Raw genomic sequence first — 17,315 nt, forward strand, 5'->3', positions numbered from 1 at the left:
CAAGTGTACGAAAGCTTAGGCTCCCAGCTCTCTTTCTTTCTGGGAGCCTCCAACGTTTCCAGAGTGGGTCCTCCAGGTGTGCTCAGGACTTCATTTCCCAGAATCCCCGACCATTGGGCTAAGCGGCTGGGGCTTCTGGGACCTGAAGTCCAAAAACACACCTGGAGGAGCAAAGTTTGGGAGCCACGAGAAGAGATCCCTTTCTAGACTAGGATTTTTACATGCCAAACCTTAGTGCAGGGGACTAATACTTCCCGGTCTGCAAGATGCACTCAGAGCATTTAACACTAGCCAATACATTTAATGTAATTATGTGTGTGTGTGTGTGTGTGTGTGTGTATATATATATATATATAAAACACATTTAAAATGCCTTGCAGTTGCACCCACTCCTTGCAAGTGGCCAGCCAGCCCTCGCCCGCCTCCGGAGCCTCGACCGGGACTTACCTGCCAACTTTCTCCGCAGCAGGAACGAAGGACCCAGGGAGCGAGCGAGCGAGCCAGCGCTGCCCCTGCTGCTGCTGCCGCCGCCGCTCAACCTGCCTCCCCACCCGCCCCGCCCTAACATTCATGCAAATCAAGGATTGTGACGCGCCGTTGCGTCTCCTCCAATCAGAGCCGCGCCCGAATGCTCGGTCGCCACGCCCCCTCGGGTGGCTGAGCCAATCGTCGCTCGCCTCCTTCCTTTGGCCCAGCTCCCGCCTTCCCTTCCCTGCGAGTTGACAGTGCGGGGTGCGGCGCGTTCGGTTCTGCACGTCCTGACTTGGGAGGGAGAGAGGGAGGGAGGGACCAACTGTACTCGCCCAAGCATCCACACACAACTAACCAACCCCCCCTCTTTCTCTTTCGGAATGGTTGCGCCAGAAAGGAGCATAGGAAGTGGTGATGGTGAAGAAGAAGAAGAAGAAGAAGAGGGATTCACCACGGCGGAGGAGGCCCTCAGTGTCAGTTTGGTGTTGTCTTCCTATCCTCCCCAACCTAACCCCACCCCGCCCCGGCCCCCCTTTTCCCCTCCCAGAGGCTCTCTCTCAGTGGTAGAGCCCAGCCCGGGCTTTTTTGCCATGAGGACAGTGTCAATGCGCACGTAGCAAGCGCAGAAGCAACAGAAGGACGGGTCCCTAGCGGCGCGCGCCAGGGAGTGAGGGAGGGAGTGCGCGTGCGCGTCCCCTCAGCTGGGTCTCCTGCGCGAGAGGCGGCAACGGCTGCTGTTTGCAGCTGGAGCGGGGCTTCCCTTCCCCCTCCCCTACACACAGACATAGCAGCGCGCGCTGACGCGCACGCGCGTTGTCCTCAGAAGCTCCCTGAGACCCCAGCGCTGCTACTATTGCTGCTGCTGCTGCTGCTGCTGCTCCAGCCCAGTACAGTACTTTTCTCTCCCTCGCCTCACTTTTCCCATCTTCTTTTCTTTCTAACTTCCGTCCTCGCCGCAAAGGAGGGCGAGGCATGGCCACAAAATGGAGGACACATGGCCAAAGCAGAAAGCTGCTTCTGTTCTGATGGTTCTTGTTGTTGTTGGCCTCCAAAACACACTACACAGAAATAATAACCCAGTTGGAGACCGCTTTAAAGTGGTGGCAAATGAAGTTCTGGGTGCCTTAACAGGCTTACGTGAGAAACGACTTGAAGGCACGTAATAACAACAACAACAACAATAATCCAATTCGAGACCGCTTTAACTGCCCTGGCAGCACTCTGTCAGAGAAGGCTGAGTAATGTCTCACAAAACTACATTTCCCAGGATTCCCTAGCACTGAGCCAGGGCAGTTAAAGGCGGTCTCAAGATGGATTATTATTACAGTATTATTATTGTTAGTACGTGCCTTCAGGGCGTCTCTCAAGCCTGTTAAGGCACCAGAACTTCATTTGACACCGCTTTAACTGCCGTGACTCCCATGCTATGGAATTCTGGGAAAGCCCCTGGTGCCACAACAAACTGCAAAACCTCTGGCAACTAAGGCAAAGTTTCTTCAGAGAGGAAGAATGGTTGGCCATGGCCGTCCTCTGAGGCTGAGAGAGTGTGACTTGCCCAAAGGTCACCCAAAGGGTTTCCATCATGGGCCCAGTCAGGATTCGAACCCTGGTCTCTAGAGTCCTAGGTCCAGAACACACTGCAGAAACCATCCAGCTTTGAGACCACTTTCATTGCCGTGGCTCAGTGCTAGGGGATCCTGGGGATAGTAGCTTATTGTGGCCCCGGAGCTCTCTGACAGAGAAGGCTCAATGTCTCTCACAAAACTACAATTCCCAGGATTCCCTAGTACAGAGCCAGGGCATTATTTCTTCAGTGTGTTTTGGACCCTAGTCCCAACACTCAAACCACACTAGCCAAAACCACTCCTATGAATATGAATCTACGCTTTTTTAGCCCTGCTCAAAATGGAGGACGTTTGGGACTTCGTCCTGGGCAGAGGGTGGAAATGGAGGACATGTCCTGGAAAAGGAGGGGATGCCTAGCCACCCAGCAACTTTACAAGAAGAGGCGAGAAGACTCGTTCCCCTCAGCCTGCTCTCTTTCACCTCATTTGCTTCTTCTTCTTTCAAGGATGCCTGTCTTTCTCCCTCTGTGTGTGTGTGTGTGTGTGTGTGTTGTGTGTGTGCGTGCAAAAAGCCCAGGGGGAGACCTGGTTATCTTTAGCACACTGGAAGAACAGTACATTCAAGACTGTGCAGCAAACGTTGCAAATCTTGCACGCTGTGCACCTCTTCCCCAAAAGCCCCCAAATACTTGTGTACCTGAGCCTCCTCCTCCTCCTCCTCCTGGCAGCTCAGAGGTTGGAGCCAGACAGCCTTGCTTTTCTCCTGTCTGTGAGTGTGGGACACAATGAAGGGAGAGTAGTGCCCTAGAAAAATCCCCCAAGTCGTCCACTGGAGGGATTTTTAGTCTTTGCAGGAAAAACATGCTCAAAAGTGTGAAAATGTGGGTTTTTAGATCTGTAAGTCATGGGATGCACTCACATTACAGAAACAATCCACTTTAACTGCCATGGCTCCATGCTGTGGAATTCTGGGAGCCATAGTTTGTTGTGGCACCAGAACTTTGGTTGACACCACTGTTAACTGCCATGGCTCCATGCTGTGGAATTCTGACACAGTTATAGTTTCTTGTGGCACTGGAGCCTTGTAATTCTGGAAGTTGTGGTTTGCCATGCCCATCCTCTGAGGCTGTGAGAGTGTGACTTGCCTAAAGGTCATTCAAAAGGGTTTCCATCATGGTCTGAGTCAGGAATCAAACCCTGGTGTACAACTCCCAGAATTCCAAACCATGGAGCCATAGCAGTTAAAGTGGTATCAAACCAGGTTATTTCCACAGTGCAGATGCAGCCCTACTTTCAGCCTCAGGGGAAGGCGATGGCAAATCTCCTCTGAAGAAATCTTTTCAAGAAAACACCTTGATAGGCTGCATTAGTGTGTGCATTTTTGGCCCTTAAAAAGACTGCGTTATAATCAAGTGTCAACTAATACGTGTGTGTAATTGATGTTTTTATTAATCATTTCCCAGCAACAATCTGCAATCCTTTTTTGTGCTACACTCGACAGTAATTGTGCCCAATGGTGTGGCAGAAAGAGCACAACAAGGTAATCTGTGTGAGCAGATTATGCTAAACATACTGACCATGTGTTACCTGTATGATGTTTTGTGTAGATCAGCTGTTTCTCCAGTGCCCTTCACAGCCCTGAATGCACATTTCATGTCCAAAAAATGGGGGAGCTGATGTCTATGTGGAAACAACTAGTAGTAGGCTGTCACAATGCTGTGGAGGTCATTGTGAAACCTCTCCTGCCTCCCTCCGTCTTTATCATTTTTATGATGAGATTTTCAGAATTGGGGTCAACTACAACCCATGGCACTAGCACTGTCCAGGTTGTAGAAAGATAAAAATCCCTGGGAGGAGTGTGGCGGATGCCGATGGCGCGGCTTCCTCTTCTGCCTCTGATCCCAGTGTGGCACACACTGTGTGTTACATAAGAGGATGCCTGATGGTGGGGTGGGCACACACACAGAGCGGGCAGGGTGGGCTGCTCTCTCCCAAAGGAGAGAAAGGCAGGGCAGGAAACTTTCAGGCCAAGAACTCCATGAGGCAGAAGGGGATTGGTGTAGTGTGTGTGTGTGTGTGTGTGTGTGTGTGTACACATTTGTGGTGTGGAATGGCCCCTTACCTCACTTCACAAGAATGGGGATGGAGGGTAGCAGTGCTGGATAGGGTTCCTGGGGTACTGTGGATTATTTAAAAGCAGGCAGTTCCCCCCCTTTCCCCTTCTCTTGCCCTCTTGCCTTTTCCATTTCCCTGTCATTCTCTCCCCTCTATTCCTGCCTCTCCTCCTCTGCCTCAATAGTTTAATACCATTTTAATTGTCAGTTTTGTAAGTTGTTAATTATACTGTGTTTTTTAGACTATACGCTGCTTTGTGTCCCAATCTTGAGAGAAAAGTGAGATAAAAATTGTTGTTGTTTTTGCTATTATTGTTGATTTATTAACTGTATTTTACCATAGTCACTATAATTATTATGTCAATTTGCTTTAAGGAGGGAGGGGATAGTGGAATTTATTTTATTGTATTATATGGTTTTTACTGATGTAAGCCATCTTGACCTTGTTGAAGAGGCAGGATAGAAATAAATATTATTGTTGTTGTTGTTGTTGTTAATGTCAGGATCTTTCTCCTAATGATGAGGTGGAATCTCTTTTCCTGCAGTTTGCATCCATTGCTCTGGGTCCTATTCCCTGGAGCTGCAGAAAACAAGCTTGTTCCAACCTATATGGTGCCATCGATGTACATGGCACTTTACAAACATCATCATCATTCTCATTATCATTTTCAGCTTCTCTCAACCCCCAATCCTGCCACATAAACCCCCCCCCCTTCATCCTTTGATCTCCTACAGCCCTACTTCCAGCCCACTTCACCATGCCACTTCCCATCCCTACTCAGTTCTTTCCTAAATCTTTTCCTGGTCCCTCCCCATCATCATCATCAAGTTGGAAGAAACCCCAAGGGCCATCCAGTCCAACCCCCTGCCATGCAGGAACTCACAATCAAAGCCCCCCCCCAAACAGATGGCCATCCAGACTCACTTTAAAGACCTCCAATGCAGGAGAGAGACCCACCACTCTCTGAGGGAGTGTGTTCCACTGTCGAACAGCTCTTACTGTCAGACGTTCCTCCTAATGTTGAGGTGGAATCTCTTTTCCAGTAGCTTGCATTCATTGCTCTGAGTCCTAGTCTCTGGAGCAGAAGAAAACAAGTTTGCTTCATCCTATACAGTGCCATCCATGTACACTGCACTTTAGCAACGGTTACAGAATAGAGCATTTATAACTATTCCATGAGTTACCACACCAGGTGACACCAACCATAGTGATGCTACTGATTTCAGTTTCCAAGTGCAGACTATGTGTGACAAACAGTTACACATGAATCGCAATGAACAGTCTACCAGGTACAGCTGTTTCTTCCAACTGCAACAATACTGGCGGGCTGCTGAACAATGTAGGAGCATCTGGAAAGAGTTAATTCCCTAATTTACTTTCTGGCAGACATCTATACAACAGGGAAAGTGCACTAGCTCTGATCTACTCTACATTCTCTGCTCTTTTACTCTGGATTACTTGGTTAATTCCTCACTCGCTCCCTGCTTTTTAAGCCTCATGTTTGCCCCTCTGAGCCAGTTAATCAGCTACTTTTAACATATATCCTTTTCTATATTGACAAAGGCATCACTTTCCACATACTTTAGTGGTCGCCTGTTATACTCACTTTCAAGGAAATGTAGATTTAGTGCCAAAGGAAGTAGAATTCAGCAAGCAAGATAAATTATGCGCGTTGACTATATATCAAAGCATCTCCTCTGCTTCTGAGAGGAGAATTAGGCATCTTGACAAACACTCCTGTTATAAGAGACATGCCCAGAAAAAGAATTGGGCAGCACCTTATCCAATTTCCAATTTAAAACAACTCTCCAAAACCACTCTTGTTCCATGTTGTCCATGTATTCTTACAGCTGAAACATTTTTCCAGATATCCCATCCATTATTCTTCCTATCTCGTAACAGCTGTGACAAAAACTGCTTTCTGTTTCTTTTATGGCTTCTTGCCTACTTGCAAATCTTACTCAATATAGCAATTTCATTGGAGTAAAATACTTGTGAGTCTTGAAAGTGAACTACCTTCCTTCCATTTAAAATAGTCCAAACTTCGGAGTTTATCACACTGGAGGAATTTCTCTTAATTTCGAATGAAAAGAAAGTGGGGCCAGAACACATTCACGTAAAGTCGCTAGTTTAGCGAAATTACATGAATACTCATTGCATTCGAACTGGCTCCCCAATGCCCAAAAATAGCATGCTATTGCCCAAATTTGTGTGTGGTAGTCTATCACGCAATAACATGAAACCCAGTGATTGTGCTCGGACTGACTTCCCATTGCCCGAATTTGCATGTAGTGGGTTGTCACGCAATAACGTTAAACCCCATGATTGCGTTAAGATTGCCATTGGATTATACTTCCAATTTCCCTTGTCTGATAAACTCCATAATCATCTGTTTAAAATAGAGATTGTGCCTATTTGGGTGCAACATTTATTTGTCTGGGACTAGTAGACCCCTTCCAATAATACTTGTACAAAACAGCATGAACTAACCCCTTTTCAAGAGTGTGGTAAGCTTATTGGTTAATCCAGTCCTGCTGGCATATATGTAGAGTAATACCACTGAAGGAAGGGAATTACAGTGTTTTAAAACCGCTGTAAATGAGATTAAACTCAGGCTAATTGTTTTTTGGAGGGATTTTGCAGTAACTAAGCCCAAGACTTAGATCTCTTTGTATGCATTAGCAAAGTTTAATATATATACAGATAAGATCTCCCATTGGATTTCTCAGTGGGTGCTCCCAGATACTGGAACTCCCTACCAAGGAAGGTTTGCTGTCCCCTTGCTGTTGGTCTGCTGGCAAGCAATGCGTTTTGTATTCAGGCAGGGTTTGGGCTGCTGAGAAAATGATGGGGTGCCATAATTTCCCTGAGTAATGTGTTGCTTCATTGCAATTTTAATGGTTTAAAATGCTGCCATTAATTTAATTTGGTTTTAATATTCAATCTTGTTTGGTGTTTTACGTATTTAGTACTGCTGTGATCAGCCTGGAGTCCCATTTTTGGGAGAAAGGGAAGACAAATGAAGAACAGTTTTTCCCAAGGACAATGAAGGTGGGAAAACTTTTTTGTGGTGGCTACTGGAGCTATGCTTAACTGCAACATGAGGTACATAAATATTAAAAGATAAAGGTAGCCCCTTGACATGAATGTCTAGTGTAATTGACTGTAGGAAACGATGCTCATCTGTTTCTAAGCTGAAGAGCCAGTGTTGTGCAAAGACTGCTCCGGTGGTCATGTGGCCAGCATGACTGCACCGAATACTGTTTCCATCCCACCAAAGTGGTACCAATTTATCTACTTGCATTTGCATGCTTTTGAACTACTAGACTGGCAGAAGCTGGGACTAGTGATGGGAGCTCACCCCATCATGCAGCACTCGGGCCTCAAAGTGCCAACCTTCCGATCAGAATTGGCATCTTAACCACTAAGCCACTGCATCCCTAGTATCCCTAGCAGATATTGCCAAGAAAACCCATAATAGGTTTACCTTAGGGTTGCCATAAGTCCAGAGCCGGCTCTAGGTATTTTGCCACCCTAGGCGAGAAATATTTTGGCGCCCCCTGAGAGCAAGAAGCAGGAGACCCAGAGGAGAGTGAAGGGTGCTTGGTGCGTGCACGCACAGCCAGCCAGGCACCCTTCACTCTCCTCTGGGTCTCTTGCTCCTTGCTCTTCGCAGAGATCAAAAGGCAGGAGACCCAGGGAAGAGCAAAGGGTGCCCTTCCCTCCCTTGCTGGGTCTCCTGCTTTTCACTCTTCATGGAGAGCAAAAGGCAGGAGACCCAGGAGTGGGTGAAGGGCACCCTTTAGGCACCACTGGCCCTCCTGCTGGCCCTGCCGCCTTTTGCTCTTTGCAAAGAGCAAAGGGGGGCAGGGCCAGGGGAGGGCAGAGGGCGCCTGGCTGGGGTGCACGCACGCAGCCCAACCAATCTGGGGCGCCACTCGCCCTCCTGCTGGCCCTGCCCTTTTTGCTCTTTGCAAAGAGCAAAAGCGTGCAGGGCCAGCAGGAGCGCGAGTGGTGCCCCAGGGATTGGCATGCACTCTCTCCGTGCCGCGCTGGTGCTGCCCCTAAACCTTTGGCACCCTAGGCAGATGCCTAGGTCGCCTATATGGACAGGCCGGCCCTGCATAAGTCAGAAACATCTTGAAGGGTGGCAGCAACAACAAATCTCACCCTCAGATCCCAGTCTAAGATCTGTTAGCTGCTTTCCTCCTATTCACTTATTCTTTGTCATGTTCAGAGTACTTCCTGTATTTCAAGATGGGCTGCAGTACTTTTCTCTGTTACCCACACAATGAACTCGTGAGGTACATTAAAACCTGTGAGGTAGCAACTTGCACAAGAGAGCTTTGTGGGTGAGCAGGGATTGTATCTTGGGAGGACTGGACCCCATAAGAGTGATAAGGTTTTAATTGTGTGTTCTTTGAATTTCAGACAGAACCAATGTTGAGGTTGTGATTATAATTTCAACTGGTGAAGATGTTGTTTCTGTGTGACTTAGAGAAAAACTTTACAGCCCAGCAATAAAAGTGAATGCTCAGTGACTGAATTTACGTGGGGAATGTGTCTGTAGTTCTAATTATCCCAGTGTTTATCTGTGCGTGACATACACTGAAGAGCACATCAGAGTTTGGAACAGATTCAAATCCTCTGTGTGAAGACAATAGGGTGGTTCTTGGTCAAAGCCAAACTATATCTTACGATTACAGACTGTGGACATCATTCCAATAAATAAGTGTCCACAATTTTCTGATGAGGTGGAAATATAGTTACTGCCAGATTATATTTATTTTAGCAAGATAATAAAACAACACATCACTAAATCTATTTAGCAAGATGTTTGTGCAATTTTCCAGGGTTTGATCATGTTCCTATTATTGCCCTTTAGACAGATGCTTGAAAACTTTTATTTCTCTCTCCAAAAGGAAACTGGTGAAAAACAATACAAATGGAATATCTATATATGTCTCTTTATTTATATCCCGCCTTTCTCCCAAAGTGGGACCCAAGGCGGATAACATACATAAAACACAAATATAGTAATATATTTAAAGCTAGGTCAATTATGATCATTAATTTATTGCAGTTCATGGAGTTCATCACAAGAACATGCTTTGTGACTCTATGGCACATATCAGCCATTAATTTCTAGATTTCATGGGATGTAAGATATCATGGGATATGATCCAGTTATTTTGCATAATGCTGTTGCCCAAAGGAAATACCTGTGTGCTTGGTTAATGAGTGTCCTCCTTATAATGTTCACCCAGGCCCAAATGAATGTGATGGATGCATGGTGATGTCGATGCAGAAATGCATTCCTGATTGTATCTGGACTGTGATCAATTGTTGCCATCTAATTTATTAAAATTTATTACCTGCCCTTTAAGCAGATTATCAAAGTGGCTTACAATTATTAAAAATAACATAAAACAAAAGTTAAAGACAGTCAAATTTGTAAAAGCAGCATAGATGTATCAAAATAACTTAAATAAAATAAATAAATCAATTAAAATTTGATTCTGCAACAATTTGCTTCTCTTATTAAAGGCTAGTGTTGGGAAGGAAGCATTCAACCTTGCTGAGGCAGAAAGCCTATACAAAGATTATGTTTCAAAGGCATGGGTGCCTCACAACCTCCATGTGAAGCTTTCTACAGAAGTCCCATAGAAACAAAATGGAAATCATTGCAGTATCTGAGAGATTGCACCCTTTCAATTGTCTTGGGATCACAGTGATTTTCATTAAAAAACAGCAACAGCATCCTAAAGGTTAGGCTTACCTTGCTTAAATGTTGGAGGTATTGTACAGAGTGGTTTTGCTCCTGCTTGCATGACCACTTATGGAAGTTGACAGGAGATTATTTTTCTGAGTCTTATGTGTCATTTGATCTCCCCTAACATTTTAGCATCTGCTTGAAACTACTGGGAGATACTATCTGGAATTTTAGAATATCTGGATGGCACCCAACTCTCTTTTTTATCCAACTGAGATGAAGCATTGAGTGTTGTGAACCAACAGAGCCAATGAACAGAAAGTCCAGGTAAGATGGAAACTGTTAATGGATGTTTTCTTTGCCCGGTTGAGTGGTGTTCGGCCTGTTTTGAAGGGAGCTGTTAGTCTTCTAAAGAAGGGATGGTCAGCTTGTGGTTTGTCAGATTTTTTATATTTAACCCTGCAGCTCCCAGAAGCCATAGCCAACAAAGGTAATGAGGAGAGACTATGTGCTGTAGTCTTGAAACACTGGGGCAGGGAGACATTTTGTTCCACCTGCTTGAAAAGATCAAGTTCATAGTTTGGGAATGGTCTTGGAGCGGCTTTGGAGACATAGAGCAACATTCATAAATGTAGGCCAGTATACCAACTATTAACTCTAAGGCAGATAATTATCCATGCTCTGCTAATCTCTTGTTTGTACTGCCTTGGAAAATGACCCAGAAATTTCAGCTGATCCAAAACAAGTGCTGTTAGTTTATGAAAAGGGTCTAGCAAACATATTATGCAGTGTCTCCAGGCCCAGTTAAATGTGCTGACATTAAAGCCTTAAATGGGTTGGAACCAGATAGCCTCATGATGGGGGGGCATAGGTTGAGAGCCAGCATGGTTTTATGGTTTGAGTGTTGGACTACAGTTCTGGAGACCAGGGTTTGAATGTCCACTCAGCCATAGAAACCCACTGAGTGCCCTTGGGCAAGTCATATTCTCTCAGCCTCAGAGGAAGGCAAAGGCAAAGGCAAAATCCCTCTGAACAAAACCTGCCAAGAAAACATTGTAGATTTGCCTTAGGGTCACCATAAAACAGCAGAAATTAGTTGAAGATACACAACAAATTGCCTTGGACCTCACATGGGGAAGAGATCATACAGTGAAGGGGGCATGTAAAACTAGCCTTACTGCCACCTCCTTTCTTTCAGAATCTCACTAATTTGAGCTCCTTATATTGGTTATTTGCTGTCATCAGCTTTGATATGTGGTGACTCTGCGACTGAGAAGCCCCCGAATGAGAGGCCTCCATGAGCCCTGGTCATCAACAGCTCTGCTTAAGTTTTGCAAACTCAGGGTTATCTGTGGCTTCCTTGACTGAACCAATCCATCTGTATTGTGATCTTCTTCCTTTCTTAGGGCTGTCCGCTTTACCAAATATTCTTGTATTTTCCAAGGAGTTGTGTGGTCTTATAGTATGTCTAAAGTACACTGGCCTCAGTTTATTAATCATTTTATAGACTCATTTAGCCATAAATCTAGTGGGCAAATACACCAAGCTCTATTGGTTATACTGCCCTTTTATCACAACAATATGGGCAAGGTGGTTACTGAGTGCATCCCAGCCCAAACCGTACTCAGGTATTTTGGAGGGTAAGGAGAATTATAACTACAGTCATTTCCCCCCATCCAAAGAGGCTTACACTTTTACTCCATTTTATTCTCTCAACTATCTGTGAAGAACATTAGGCTGCTAGTCAGTGACTGGGCCATGGTCATTTAAAGGCTGAAGAAACTGGGTTTTTAAGTTTCAGTCTAACACTCTTAACTACTACTCCAGGGGTCTCAAACAACTGCCATGACTCAATGCTATGGAATTCTGAGAAGTGTAGTTTTGCTGTGGCACCTAGGGTTGCCATATCCCGCCGGGGGGCGGGACAATCCCGGTTTGGGCGGTGCTGTCCCGGTCCCGGCCCGGTTTGGGGCCCAAACCGGGACGGCCCCGCCCACCACGGCCACCTCAGGCCCTGCGGCGGCTCCAAGGCCTTGCTGAGGCCTGGGAAGGCTCTCCGCGGTTGGAGCTCCAGCCACGGAGACGCTCCCTCCCGGGCCCCAGCGAGGCCTTGGAGGCAGCTCCGTGGTCGGAGCTCCGGCCGCGGGGTCCTCAAGGCCTCCACGAGGCCAGGGAGGAGGAGGAGGCCGCTTCCCACCGCGGCGATCGCCGCGATGAGGGGCGGCCCCCGCCTCCTTCCCGGCCTGGGAGCCGGCCGAGGCTTCTTCCCAGGCCAGGAGGAGGAGCAGGCCGCTTCCCACTGCGATGGGGAGGAGGAGGAAGAAGCCTGGCACCGTGGCGATCGCCGCGATGCCAGGCTTCCCCCCGCCCTTCTCGGCCTGGGAGCCAGCCTAGGCTCCCTCCCAGGCCGGGAGGAGGAGGAGGAAGCCTGGCACCGTGGCGATCGCCGCGATGCCAGGCTTCCCCTCGCCCTTCTCTGCCTGGGAGCCAGCCTAGGCTCCCTCCCAGGCCGGGAGGAGGAGGAGGAAGCCTGGCACCGTGGCGATCGCCGCGATGCCAGGCTTCCCCTCGCCCTTCTCTGCCTGGGAGCCAGCCTAGGCTCCCTCCCAGGCCGGGAGGAGGAGGAGGAGGACAAGGTTTAAAAATCTAGGACTTTTTTTTTTAATTTCCTAGCCAGGAAATTTTAAAAAAAAAATGTCCTACATTTTCAAACCTTGTCCTACATTTGTCCCGGTTTCGAGGTCCTCCATTATGGCAACCCTAGTGGCACCAGAACTCTCTGATAGAGAAGGTTAAATGTCTCACAAAACTACAAATCCCAGAATTCCATAGCATTGAACCATGGCAGTTAAAGTGATGCAGTGCGGATGCAGACTGAATTACAGAATTCCTTCCCCAGAAAGGCTCAACTGGTGCATATGTTGTGCTTTCTTTCTCCAAGAGCAGCCAACATTTCTTCATCCTTCATGCTTTTTAAAAAATAATGTTTCTGATTTTTAGTTCTTCCCACTGCTGTTGTCATCTATTGCTGGTTCCACCTCCATTTGATTCTGTAGCTGTTTATCTTGTGTATGGAGTTTATCACATGTGAAATTTGAACTAAAATCTAAAGCAAATTCAAAGTGAAGGGGAAGCAGAGTCAATTTGAATCTAAGGCAATTCACGTGATTAATTAATTAAGCGTAATTGTGGTCATTCCTGAGGCAAAGTGAAGCGAGTGCAAAATAAATGATCACACCAGTACATACCAGGCGGAGTCACCAATTGGCACCCTTGCGCATGCTCAGTGGGGCTGTGAATGCATCGTAAACCTTTGCACTTCCTGGGTGAAGAAGGGGGCCACTTCCTGGTTCCATTTTCACGTGAATGCAAGCCTCACATGAACGTTTGCTTCACGTTTCTTCCTCCCTTCTATTTTCCCATCCCTGGCAGCCAAATCCAAACGGGTCCTCCGTGTCAGAGCCCCCAACCATTTCAGCCACATCTACATTTATCCCCCTGTCTTTCTCCTCATCCATTTCTATACCTATCCTCTGTGTCAGAGCCCCCATCCATTTATTATTATTATTATTATTATTATTATTATTATTAAGGAATTATTATTATTATTATTATTATTAAGAAATTTCTTTCACTGCAAAATAATCAATGTAGAAGCTGCAGCTTTACTTGGAAGTAAATCCTTTGGATCTGAAGGAGACCCATTTTGGAGGAGTGCAGAAATGATCCGGTTTACTTTTTTCTCCACATTCCCTAAAATACCACCTCGCTGAATCCAATCCACTCTCCTTTCCTTTGTAACAATTGCCTTCTCTTAGGTTGCATTCCACACCAGACCAATTCGGATTGAAATTGAAGTGGGCTTGGAAACAATTTTTGTGCATTTGCTTGTTACCGAATTCACAAAAATCAGGAGTCACTTTGGATTGATTTTGGATCTGGCTCGGAAGTACTCCCCCATAAAAAACAATCAAGTGTGATAATCTATCATTTTTTAACGTGAATTTGCATGATTGGACCAGGATTGACTTCGGATTGGAGCTGCAAAACCCGTCATGTGATATCGTCCTATGTTTTATTGCGCTTTTATCTTTGATTATTTTAACTTCTGTTTTGTGTCCAGAGTGTTTTAAGCTACTGAGTAGCATAAATAACACAAATAATATATGAATTACATAATATATAATTAAACTCAAATAGGTCCAGCTTATGGTTTCAGCTGAATTCTCAAATATTTTGTTTCGAAGGCTGTATCTTTAGGATTTCTAGTCTTTTAGGATTGGTGTGCCAGAAATGCATTTCTATAGCATCTTCAGAAAGAATGTACTCCAAATGTATCAACTGATGTATAAGTGAATACCACTGATACTGTCTCATCTAGCCAGTTGCCATGTTTTTTGCTCAAAATTTGAGTAAAATAAAATAACATTCCTTTTTTGCTGAACACATTTTTCCAACTATTGTGGGCTTTCTGTCAGATACTGTACCAGCTTTTTAAAACTGGACCTACTCCTATGTTTTTAATATTAGTCAAACAGGCTGAAATTTCACAAGCAGTGCTTGCCTATCCTTGAAACAAGAAATGCTAGATACGCATAGACTATTATAGGTAGTGGATTTTTTAAAATCAGAATATTACGGTTATCATACAAGAATTGTACCAATGGCCAGTAGTCTAGATTTCTGTCTCTGACCCCTGACCCCATCGATTACCCCCAAATAATTTCTCTCTCTCTCTCTCTCTCTTTTTAACCAAGAGCAACCCTCAAGAGCAACAAATAGAGCTTTGTTTGAAAATGGTTAAAAATTGAATCCTTGAGTCCTTCATTCATAGTGGAAGCCTTGTTTTTCTCTTAAACATCCAACATCTCATGAATTATAGTTGAAAAGCCAATTTCCACTGTTCTCTTTTGCTTAAAGATGCCAGCAAGGGACAGCTGATGCTGGTGTAGTTTGTGCTGAACTGTGTTGAGTAGCATGAGAAAAAAATACACACATGCTTTTCCTACTTTTTTTTATATCAAGAACCATCCTCAGTCTGGCGAGAAACAGACATAGGAGATTAAACAGAGGATGAAACACCCTTGACCGCGATCACATGAAAGAGTTTCAAATGACATTGCGCAGATCCCGTCATTGTGCCATAATTGAAGCGGCATTGCCCAGCATTCTGCATTAACGGGAGTTCATGTTAATGCAATGCCACTTCAATGATGGGATAATAGTGCTGCAATCTGAAAGGTTTTCATGGGATCACAAAGACAGGATAAGGACGGGGAAGCTATCCCTTCCTTATTCTATCCTCGTGTGATAATCTCCCCAGTGAATGAGTACAGAGAGATTGCTTTTGACATTTTACATTATTTTTTGTGTTTGTTTTTAAAATCTTTGTTTTAAATAGTGCACTATTCTCAGAATAACTTTGAAACCATTTTTACTTACCTGATCTATGTGAAGTCTGACTCTATGAAAGAATACTCAAAAGGAATCCTCAGAATTCATCAGAGCAGGGGTGGGCAGAGTGGGAGTCCTCCAGATGTTGTTGAGCACATCAGCCCCAGTCAGCACACTGACCACAATTGTAAAGGATACTGGGAGATGTGGTCCATCATCACCTGGAAGGATGGATTTTCTCCACCCTTGCTGAAGAGCTTAATGGCATGTACGGCTGTAGTTCTAACACAGGCACAGCTACCCCAGTCCATTTTTGGCCACTTTCATGGCTAGTGCCATTCTGTCATGACCATCATTTTGGCAACTGGACATGATGTTTGAGGAGGGCTGTGCTGTTTTGGATTTTTGTAAAAATATTTGGTATAGTATGAAAATTAAGGTAATGTAAAGTTATGTATGTGGTGTATTGTATATATAATATAAGTGGTCTATTGGGAAGGGGTGGGAGCATGTTGGCAGTAACTGGTGATGAATGTTTCAACTGGAATTTTAGTAGGTGGATGTAACTAAGAGATAATGAATGGGTGAATGAAATATTTATTTATATCTCATCTCTTCCGTTTTGGGGATCGAGGCGGGTAGGGTTGCCATAAGTCTGGACCTCCAAACCGGGACAAATGTAGGACAAATGTAGGACAAAATTTTCAAATGGAGGGCACATTTTTTAAAACATGGAGGACACACGAAAAAAATTGATGGTTTTAAAAAAATGTTAATATAAATTCATGTTTCTTAGGCATGATCAAAATGGAGGACATTTGGGCATTATTCCTAGACAGATGACAGAAATGTACTTTCCCTTTCTGGCCACCCCCCCTCCCCCATTCCAAACAGCACATTTGGGCATTGAACATGGCTTTACTTAACATGGCAATCTGTTGCATATTTCAGAGGCTTATTCGATAACCAAACTCTTTGGGTTTCACACTGAATATGCTATGCATACTGAATATGTCAAGGTGGTTTAACAAGAAGTGGGTTTGCCCTCGGATTCAACTGTACTTCTCAGAAGTGTGTATTTGGTCAAGGGACTTTGGTTTTTTTTCCACTGCACATGAGTTTGTAAAAATCAGAGCAACTTACATTGGTCGTGCCTCAGAAACTGGCTCATTTGATCATCATCATCATCATCATCATCATCATCACTATCCTCTTCCTCCTCCTCCTCTTCTTCCTCCCTCCTCCTCCCTCCCTCCCTCCTCCTCCCTCCCTCCTTCCTCCCTCCTTCCTTCCTCCCTCCCTCCCTCCTCCTCCTCTGCCTCCCGGGCCCAAGTGGAGGAGGAGGTGGGTGGCTGCCTTGGCGCGCTCCCCCCCGCCCGTGCGCCAAGGCAGCAGGCAGGCAGCCACACACCTCTGCCTTGCGTGCCTCCATGCGACCGCGCTAGGCGCTTGTCTTGGGCCCGGCAGGTGGAGGCAGAGGCAGAGGGGGAGGCAGAGGTGGCTGCCTGGCTTGGTGCTCCCCTCCCCCGCGCGTGCGCCAAGGCAGCAGGCAGGCAGCCACCCACCTCCGCCTCAGCCTCCTCCTCTGCCTCCGCCTCCCGGGCCCAAAGAAGTGCCCAGCGCGGAGGCGTGCGAGGCAGAGGAGGCGGTGGGTGGCTGCCTGCCCGCTGCTTTGGCGCGCGCGCGGGCGGGGAGCACCAAGCCAGGCAGGCACCTCTGCCTCCTCCTCGGCTTGGCGCGGCCTGGAACGGAGGAGGAGGAGGAGGTGCGCCTCCTGCGCGCCCCCGCGCCCCCCTCCCCCCCTCCTCGCCTCCCTGCCCCCCTCCCCTCCCCTGCCTCCCCACGCGGCCGCACCCCCTCCTCCTCCTCCGTTCCAGGCCACGCGGCCGCGCGCAGTAGGCGCACCGCCTCCTCCTTTGCTTCCTCCACGCGGTCGCGCGGCCTGGAACGGAGGAGGAGGAGGAGGTGGGTGGCGTGGCCGCGCGGGGAGGTGGGGGAAGGTGGGTTGGTGCTGCACGGGCCCCAAACCGGGGACTGGGGGCCAAACCGGACCGGGC

The 17,315-nt window shown here is 46.5% G+C and overlaps 1 protein-coding gene across 6 annotated transcripts in view; it reads left to right on the forward strand.

The window, feature by feature from the left end:
- Positions 1-867: 867 nt before the first annotated feature.
- The window catches only part of PHRF1 (PHD and ring finger domains 1), a 79,977-nt gene continuing 63,529 nt past the window's right edge, over positions 868-17,315 (forward strand). For 4 of the 6 annotated variants that reach the window (XM_089520867.1, XM_089520874.1, XM_089520873.1 and 1 more), the window contains exons 1-3: positions 868-944; positions 7,121-7,256; positions 10,057-10,191. The gene's annotated coding sequence lies outside the window, so the exon portion shown is untranslated. Of the gene's footprint in view, positions 945-3,499; positions 3,577-7,120; positions 7,257-10,056; positions 10,192-17,315 lie in introns of all 6 variants that reach the window. The other 2 variants (XM_089520868.1, XM_089520871.1) reach the window with 2 other exon arrangements.

Source organism: Sceloporus occidentalis, unplaced genomic scaffold, assembly GCF_023333645.1.
Source record: "Sceloporus occidentalis isolate IW3139 unplaced genomic scaffold, rSceOcc1.0.p SCAF_4, whole genome shotgun sequence".
NCBI lineage: Eukaryota > Metazoa > Chordata > Lepidosauria > Squamata > Phrynosomatidae > Sceloporus > Sceloporus occidentalis.